Source organism: Chenopodium album, chromosome 18, assembly GCF_948465745.1.
Source record: "Chenopodium album chromosome 18, dcCheAlbu1.1, whole genome shotgun sequence".
In the NCBI taxonomy this organism is placed as follows: domain Eukaryota; kingdom Viridiplantae; phylum Streptophyta; class Magnoliopsida; order Caryophyllales; family Amaranthaceae; genus Chenopodium; species Chenopodium album.
The window spans coordinates 26,582,234-26,592,459 of record NC_137851.1 but is presented as its reverse complement, the minus strand read 5'-3'; the positions used below and the strand labels follow the sequence as shown (position 1 = coordinate 26,592,459).

Genomic DNA, 10,226 nt, shown 5'->3' with positions numbered 1-10,226 from the left:
CAGTCCTCTGGCAAGAGTCACAAGCCTGCACAAAAGTGTTAGCGTCTTTAAACATGGTAGGCCAAAAGAAGCCTGACTCGTTAATCTTAGCCACCGTTTTAGAGGGGCCGTGATGTCCACCATAGGGGGAAGTGTGGCAACTTGTAAGGACGCCGTGAACTTCCCATTCGGGAACACACCTGCGAAATAATCCATCTGCACACTCACGAAACAAAAAAGGATCATCCCAAAAATAATGTTTAACATCAGAAAGGAATTTCTTTTTCTGTTGGTAGGACAAGTCAGGAGGTAGAGTACCACCCACCAAATAATTAGCAAAATCCGCATACCAAGGGTGATTCTCTACTACTGCATACAGGTTGTCATCGGGGAACGAATCATCTATAGGAAGAAAATCCTTACCCTCATCATACCTGATACGTGACAAGTGATCTGCCACTACGTTCTCTGCTCCCTTTTTATCTCTTATCTCTATATTGAAATCTTGGAGCAAAAGAACCCACCGGAGTAGCCTTGGCTTGGATTCCGCCTTAGCTATTAGATATTTCAAAGCTGCATGGTCAGTAAAAACAATGACTTTAGAACCAACAAGATATGATCTAAATTTTTCTAAAGCATATATAACAACAAGAAACTCCTTTCTGTGGTGGCATAATTGACTTGGGCCTCATCTAAAGTTTTGCTTGCATAATAAATAGCGTGCAAAACTTTATCCTTCTTTTGTCCAAGCACAGCTCCTAGAGCATAGTCACTTGCATCACACATAATCTCGAATGGAAGGTTCCAATCGGGAGCGCATATGATGGGTGCCGATATCAAAGCCTGCTTAATCCTGTCAAAAGCCTCAAGACACTCGTCAGTAAAAACAAAAGGGGCGTCCTTAAGAAAAAGCTGAGTTAGTGGTTTAGCAATTTTAGAAAAATCTTTGATAAAACGGCGATAAAACCCCGCTTGACCCAAGAAACTCCTAACTCCCTTAACATTAACTGGGGGAGGTAATTGCTCAATCACTGAAATTTTAGCTTTGCCTACCTGTATGCCCTTATCAAATACAATGTGACCCAGGACTACTCCCTCCGTCACCATAAAGTGACATTTCTCCCAATTTAAGACCAAATTGCATTCTTCACATCTTTTCAGGATTTTAGCAAGGTTAATTAGACATGCATCAAATGAAGAACCATAAACACTAAAATCATCCATAAAGACTTCCATGATAGACTCTATAAACTCAGAGAAGATACTCATCATGCAACGTTGAAATGTAGCAGGTGCATTACATAAACCAAAAGGCATTCTACGATATGCAAAAGTGCCATAAGGGCATGTAAATGTAGTCTTTTCCTGATCGTCAGGGTGGATCGGGATTTGGAAAAATCTCGAATACCCATCCAAATAGCAAAAGAACTTATGATTTGCTAACCTCTCAAGCATTTGGTCAATAAAGGGGAGAGGGAAATGGTCCTTTTTAGGGGAGATATTTAATCTACGATAGTCAATGCACATACGCCACCCCGTAACAGTTCTAGTGGGAATTAATTCATTTTTTATCATTTTTAACAACAGTCATCCCACCCTTCTTAGGAACCACCTGTACAGGACTTACCCATTTAGAGTCAGAAATAGGATAGATAATACCTGCATCAAGTAACTTCATAACCTCTTTCTTGACTACCTCTTGCATATTAGGATTCAACCTCCTCTGGGGTTGAATACAGGGTTTGTAGTTGTCCTCTAAGTGTATCCTGTACATACAAAAATCAGGGCTTATACCCTTGAGATCATCAATACTGTACCCTATTGCCCTTTTATGGGTTCGGAGAACCTCTAGAAGTTTGGAAGTTTGTGGGTCATCAAGTGCAGTACTAATGATCACAGGGTGCATTTCCTACTCATCAAGAAAAACATACTTTAAATGAGAAGGGAGAGGTTTTAGTTCAGGTTTCTTTACCTCTGTAGGTTTCGATTCCTGAACTAATTTTACTACCTTCTTATTTTGCTTGTCATCAAGTTCTTCTATGGCAAGAGCTTTCTCAATAATATCCACCTCCTTGCTCTAGACACTCGCATCACCTACAGACAAATTACCACAAAGTATTTCTTCCAAGGGATCCCTTGCAAGAATCTGTGTCAAGCTATCATCACAAATATCATCCATTATATCTATAACATCAATTAAACAACAGTTTTCCTCAAGCATAGGACCTTTTAAAACCTTCCCTAAATTAAAAGTAATATTATCATCACCAACAGATAGGGTTAGTTTACCATTTTTAACATCTATAATGGCTCCTGCAGTATGGAGAAAAGGCCTACCTAATATAATGGGTATTTGTGTATCCTCAGCCATGTCTAAAACAACAAAATCAACAGGGATGAAAAATTTACCAACTCTAACAGGGACGTCCTCTAAAATACCTAGGGGATATTTAACAGAACGGTCTGCCATTTGCAAAGTAATATTAGTAATTTTTAATTCACCCATATTCAATTTAGAACAAATAGACGATGGCATTACACTAATAGAAGCACCTAGATCACATAATGCTTTATCAATGAAAACATTTCCAATATGACAAGGGATAGAAAAACTACCGGGATCCTTTAATTTAGGAGGGGATTTATTTTGTAAAAGTGCACTACATTCCTCAGTGAATGCTACAGTTTCTACCTCATTAAAGGCCCTTTTCCTAGTCAGTATGTCTTTCATAAATTTAGCATATGCAGGAACCTGAGTAATAAGTTCCGTGAAAGGAACTGTTACCTGCAAATTTTTTACTACCTCCAAAAACTTACCAAACTGCTTATCCAACTTAGTCTTCAAGTGGCGGTTGGGAAAAGGTAGCTTGATAACTGGTGGTGCTTCCCTACTCTTCTCCTGGGGTGCATCCTTCCCTGAGGTTGTACCCTGCGATGAAACATCAAAAATATTAGTATCAGGAATTTTACCCTGCAGACCTGCAGGGGAAATTGGTACAACGGAATCAGGATTAGCAATATTAATTAAATCAGGTTCATCCTCTTAGGCATTTGGGGCCCATCGTAGTGTGAACCACTCCTTAGGGTGATTGCATTTGCATGATCCGTAGGTTGAATTCCCTGCGCTGGTAAAGCTCCTTGCTGACGAGATTGAAGGGTAGAGGACAATTGTGCAATTTGGGTGTCCATGACTTTATTATGGGCTATAATAGGGTCAATCTATTGGTCTCTACTCTCCATATGTTTTTGCATATTGGTCAGCATTGCCCTAATTTCTGATAAAGCAGGGTCAGAAGATGTAGTAGGGGGCTGTGATGGGGGTTTCTGGTTAGCATGAGGATGGTAATATTTCTGCTGTGGAGGGGGTGCTTGTTGTGGTTGTTGTGGAGGTGGAGGGTTTTGAACATTGGTGCTACGGTAAGATAGGTAGGGATGGTTCCGGTAGCCAGGATTGTAGGAATTAGAGTATGGGTTATTTTGCTTGAAGGTTTGAAAAGCATTAACTTGCTCCATTGAACTCCTGCAATCTTGTTCATAATGACCTACACTTCCACAATTTTCACAAAAAGCATCATTAGCATTATTAGAAACAACAGAAACATTAGCAACAGAATTAGGATTGTTAGTAGTAAGATTATCTAATTTCTGACAAAGAAGTAAGCTGGGCTTGCAATAAAGTGACTGAATCAACATGGTGCTTGCCCTTGTTAGCATAACCTCAAGCATTCCCATATTGGGAATTATGGATTGCCATATCTTCAATAACCTGACCTGCATCATCAACATTTAAATTCATAAATCGACCGCTAGCTGCGGAATCTAAAATTATCCTAGATGCATTTCCTAAACCATTGTAAAAAGCTTGAATCAACTGCCACTTCGCCAAATTGTGGTGGGGACACTCCCTCTGCAGATCCTTAAATCTTTCCCAAGCTTCATATAATGCTTCATTTGTCTCTTGGGCAAAATTCTGGATAGCGCTTCTCAATAAAGTTGTTTTCTCTGCAGGGTAATATTTATTATAAAAATTCAACGCAAGAGTCTCCCAGTTAGTAATACCAAGTGCAGCTCTATTCAAACCATTAAACCATAATTTAGCTTTTCCACATAAAGAAAAGGGAAAAAGAATCTCCCTGATTTGATCCTGCGTTACCCCATTCTGCCTAATAGTATTGCAGTATTGACAGAAATCTGCAATGTGAAGATTAGGATCTTCACCCTTTGCTCCACTGAATTGCTTTCTTTCTATCATCGTTATGAACTGGGGTTTGATCTCGAACTGGACTCCCTCGAGATCGGGCGTAGGAGAAAGATGTGGAAAATCCGTCAGCGATGGTTGCGAATAATCGCTAAGCTTGCGAGGTGGAGGTGGTGGTGGTGTACCCATCTCTAGTTCTGAATCAGAAGAATGCTCCGAGTCACTAGAAGTAGGTAATGGATTTCTAGGAATATTATTACTCCCAGAACCCGCTAGGATCTGCCTGTAAAAATTCTTCTGTCTATGAAACGAGCGTTCGATCTCAGGATCGAAAGGAATGTAACCTGATCTGGAACACCTGGGCATAAACAAAGAACTAAAAAGACAGATATTAGAACTACCTAAAAGAACTAATGTCCTTTGAGGCGAAAGAGAAAAATAATCTAAACTACAAAAACAATTAGAAATAAAAATAAAACCGTTTCCCCGGCAACGGCGCCAAATTTTGACAGGCTAAAGTCGTATCACCTAATCAAAAGTATTACCTAAATCCTCTAACTAAAGTAGATAGGGAAGTATGGTCGAATCCACAGGGAAACTTGTCTTTCTACTCCTAATTAATTAATATAATCCAAATTATTAAGATAACTGAATTGTTGTTTTTAATATGAAATTATACTACGGAGATTGAGTTTAGAGAGAAAATCAATAATAAGAAGGCCTAGGGTTACAGGTTCACCAATAATTAATATTCTGGGATAAAACATAACAATCAATGAATCGACATTGCATAAATAACATGATTAACAGGCTCTCGCAATTTATTAATCAACATAGATTTAACAGGCTCTCGCAATTTACTAGATCTAAGTTCCTATTGAAAATAGCCTCTAATATCAAATTAACATCTGCTCGATTCATCAATTCAATATTGCTAAACATTCACAATCAAATTACATCTGCTCGATTCATAATCCAATTGCAAAGAATTAAAACAATTCAATAAGAAATTATCATGCAATATCAATAATCAACAACAATAAATTATCCCTTCATATTAATTATGGATTCCCTTAAACCCTAGAAATAAACTACTCGGACATAATTAGATCTAAAACATGCATAATAATAAAATAAGCCATAAGGAAATTGAATGGAAGAAAATACTGAGATTAATTGAAATAGAAATCGTACCAAGACGGCGAAATTACAAAGTAGTTGAGATCAAAAGTAAGGTAGAGAGAAAAGTCTAGAGAGAGAAAATATTAAGTAGAGAGAGCAAGTGAAAGGAAAAAGTGTCCCTAAAAATTACAATCCTAAACGTACTTAAACGAAAATAATTAACAACTCCTAATTAGAACTAAGTGCCTTCGACAAAACAAAGCCACCCAGAAACACGCGCGCGATCGGGCTAAGGGCCGCCTGATCGGGCTAAGGGCCGCCCGATCGGGCGCGCCTTTTTGCTCGCATAGTCTTCTCCGCAGCGTCGCCCGATCGTGCTAAGCCTCGCACGATCGGGCGCGCCTTTGGCCACGCACCTCTTGTTGCTGCGCACCTTGCCCGATCGAGCTAAGCTTGCCCGATCGGGCCCTTGTGGCTCCTCGAGGTTTTGGACTTGTGATTGGGCTCGACTCCTCGGCCCAATCCGGATCTCCTCTTCGGGTCTTGAATGTTCGGTCCAAACCTCGGTATTCCAAATAGCGAGCCCTTAATCACCGGCTCGATGGCTTCTAGCCGGCCTTGGGCTTCAATGACGGTCAAACTCCTCCAATGCTCGTAGTAGCTTCATAAAATCCCGGGAAAGTGCTCCAAAGGTGAAATTCCCTACAAAACTCAACAAACACTACGAAACCACTAGAAAATGCATATTAGTAATAAAAGTGGCTCTAAGGAGCCAAAAACACTACTAATTATGACCGAGGGACGGGGGTAAAACACTATATAAAATGGACATATCACTTATCCATTGAGACCCCTTATGAGCTAATTCCTTGATACTTATAATCATTGGAAATTTTGCTAAGGCTCTCTTCTATGCGCTCCAGCTATCGTTGCTTACTAGGATCGTTGACTTGAAGAGTGAGAGTTTTGAACATCTCGGTCAAGTTAGTCATATTTTTTCTCAACTCATTAACTTCCTGTTGGGTAACCATTTTCTTAGCTTTCCTTCTTTGACGAATTGGTTTACCGAAGAGTAGTACTTGAATGAAGGTGTTGTCCTTGATTAAGCGCCCTTCTTTTCTTGACCAAGTGCTGCGGAAAGGGAAGTTATGGATGTTTATTATTAATTGTTTGACCCAAACTCGATTCAACATGCATAGATGGGAAGAGATCATGGAAGAATGAGGGGAATGATATGTATGTGGAAAGCAAGTGGGAGAGTGGAAAGATGATGTACGTGGAAAGATGTGGAAGAATTTAGGAATAAAGTGGACCCCCAACTCAAATGTTGGAAAGGACGACTCATGCATGAGCTTAAGACATGATCATGGTGACATATGTACAAAGTGTGTGAAGACTCGTGCGTGTAAGTGATATATTCAAGACTCGTGTTATGACCACGTCGCTAGACATATGATTAGACTCGAAAAAAGACTAAGTTAAGACTTCATTTATATACATTAAACTGGACAGGTTGTGGTACTTCAGTCATACCTTTTTATCTGTGACTCCGAATTGGACGAAATCAACGTTAAATGAAAGATAAAAATCGGGGATACAGATCCCAGATCCATGGGTAGTATGACTCGTAATTCTTTATAGAACTCCGGTTATGACCAAAATGATTTGACGCTTATGCAGTATACGGGAATAAAAATCCGGGTAGACTCAAAGGAACTATAAACTCAATTTTAGACATATTTATTAGCTCAAATTAATTAAGCAAAGTCCTTTATTCATTGGTTAGTTTATTTAAGCATATTGATAAGCACAAGTCAAACCAAACGGTTAGTTTAATCACATATAAATATGCACAAGAAAAATAATGCATGAGTAGTAAAATAGTCACAGTATGATGCAATGAATTTGCAACCTAACCATGGCTCTAGTTCTTTAAATTTCAAGAACTATGGTAGTAAAAATAGGGTCCAGGGTATGAGTCCAAATGCATCGCGCGGAAGCCTTACCTTTGGAAGGGTTAGCGCGTGTGGATGGGGACCCGCAAGTTAAACTTGCTTCCATGGTTTGGTGAATTCACAAACTCGGATGTACCCGTCGTTGCAATGAGCGTTCGATTGGGTATATGGAGCGTGAATTTCCACAGGGTTATAGCCATATGTAGAACATATATGGGTTTCAGAAAGGAGAGAAAAACTCAATTAGAAAGTAAAATCATCCAAATAGTGCTAGAAAAGGTCAAAGCAAGAAGGTAGATGTCTGGCTCGGTATTGGAAGAACATGGGCGAGAAATTACGGATTGGCCAAACAGTTCTCCAATACTGAGCCAGACGTCTGCCTTCTTTATTTGACCGAGTCTAGCACTGTTTGGCCAATTTTATTTCCTGATTGAGTTTTTTCCTCATTTGTGAAACCCATATGTGTTCTACATATGGCCATATGATGAGCGTCGTTTATGGCGCTCAAAAGAATAAGATTTAGGTTAATTTTCTTTATTTTCTTTCATCATTTTCATATAATTCTCTTAGTTTTATTTGATTTTCAATTTTTATAATTCACTTTGGTTCTCGATTAGTTTTTACGAGTTTTTCATATTTTTAGTTGATTATTCATAGTTTTAGTTTTAGTTTTACTTTGTTATGCTTTCTCTCTTTGTTTTATTTGTGTTTTGTAGGTGAATAATCAAGTCAATTTGCTCATTTTGGGAATGCCTTGTTCGCGGGCATCATCTCGAGTGCACTGATGATGGGGATGCTCGGGAGCGTGGAGTTTGATCAAGCAAGCGAAGGAGCCAAGGCTTTCTTTTTTTTCCTATTTATAGCTTTTGACTTTCTTTTTTTATGACGACTTAACTTTTGTACTTGAGATATAATTTTCCAGAAATAGTAGAGAGAGAAAGTAGAGAGAGAAGCTTAAGATTTACTTGTTTGTACTTGAATTTGATCTTAGATTTCAATTTGATCTTGAAATTCCTTCTTCAATTCAATGAAAGTTTGTAAGATTTCTTACCTTTGATTTACTTTTAATGCAATTCTTTCTAGTTTCTTGAATTTTGATTGGGATTACATTCCTTGCTCTAGAATTTGTTGATTGATTGATTTTCTTTTGATTAAGCTTAAAATGAATATGAATTTGATTGAATTTGTTTTGTTCCTTAATTTCACCATGTTTAGTGAGTAGATTAGTTGCTAGGGAGAAGGGGAAGCATGCTTGATTGATGATTTTTCCTAGTTGATGATAATAAATTGATTGGATTGTTGCAATTAAATTAGTTGACATAGTTGTGCATGTGATTAATTAAACTAGGAGTGGTCAACCTATAGGATTAATCTAGATTGCATTGCAAATTTCAATGACATGAACCCTTGATTTGAGAATTGCTTTAATTGATTGAATTTGATTGTGAATTTCCTTGTTAGTCATTCATAGTGAACCCTAGCTTGGCTTATAGGAGATAGCTTTTGGATTCCTTTGATTGCAACTATTATTTGTCCCTTTTGATGTTGAATCGATTGAGTGATCTATAAATTAGCATAATCATTGAGCTTGCATGTGGAACCTATATCCCTAGTGTTTAGCATATTGAATTCTTCAATTTGTCTAGCTTTTTGACATCTTAGTTACCAACCACAACCATTTATATTCTTTGAATTAGCTTGACATAAGTTATAGCATTTGTTCCTACTCATTCCTTTGGGTTTGACACTTGACTTACCATATACTTGTATTAGGTTGGTTGAGTGTTTACAAATTAAGTTTGGCTCTAGGGAGAGGTAGATAACGACCTACATTTTCCTCTTATCAAAATTGGCGCCGTTGCCGGGGAATGATATTGGTGCTTTTTTATAGTTGTTGAGTCTATTTCACCTTTAATTGAAAATACAGAAACATTTTTTTTAGGCTACATTTGTAGCCGTGCTACTAACCATTTCTTTTGAGATTTTATGCATAGAGCACGTGGTCATTCACTAGTGCCATTTAATCCAGAAATTGAGACAACTATTGCAAGGTTGAGGGGTGCTAGACAATCTTTGAGCCCTAGCATTTCAAGTGAAGAAGAACAACAACAAGAAGAACAAGCGAGAATGGGAGAAAACCCGAGAGTGGCATTGAAAGAATTGGGGATTCGTAGTGCATATAGATTTGAGAGTGGGATTGCTCCACCTACAACTCCGGCAAATGATTTTGAAATAAGGTCGGCAATGATCACTTTGATAGAGAGGCGAAAATTTAGTGGGGCAAAGCATGAAAGCCCACTAAACCATCTCAAGGAGTTCGAAAAATATTGTAATACTATCAAGGTGAACGGAATTTCCCAAGAATTCATCCGCCTCAAGCTCTTTCCCTTTTCTCTCATAGGGAGTGCTTTGGAATGGCTAGACAAGGAGGTTAAGCCGAATTCTCTAAGGACATGGGACGAGGTTACCAAGGAATTTCTATCCCGTTTCTATCCTCAAAAGAAAAAGGCAGAGGCTAGAGCTTTGATTCAAGGTTTCAAGCAAAAGCCAAGTGAGAGCCTCTATGAAGCATGGGAGAGATACAAAGAGTATCAAAGAATATGTCCTCATCACGGAATTCCAACCTATCAAATAATTCAAATCTTCTATGGAGGCCTTAGCCCTCAAGGAAAATCATGTTTAGATGGAGGAGCCGGAGGTCCTATCATGAACAAAACGGAAGAGGAAGTGGTGGACATAATTGAAGACGTAGTGAGGTATTATAGAGATTGGCAAGATGGAGAAAGAGAGTCAACTAGCAAGAGTAGCTCTTCGGTGCACTCGGTTAATCATCTAAATGCAATCAACAATCTATCCTTACAAATGATAAACTTGGGGAAGGAGATGTCCGCTATCAAGGCAAAGTTAGAAAGTGCTACCTACCAAGTTTCAAGTCTTCCGTCCCAATCTAAGGGGAGAGGTATGTCTTCTAA

General features: G+C 38.6%; 1 non-coding gene across 1 annotated transcript; it reads right to left on the bottom strand.

Moving 5' to 3' along the window:
- Positions 1-9,766: 9,766 nt before the first annotated feature.
- Positions 9,767-9,872, bottom strand: LOC145593212 (small nucleolar RNA R71). The gene has a single exon (XR_014102586.1). It is a non-coding gene; the product is annotated as a small nucleolar RNA R71 (small nucleolar RNA).
- Between the last annotated feature and the right edge of the window lie 354 nt (positions 9,873-10,226).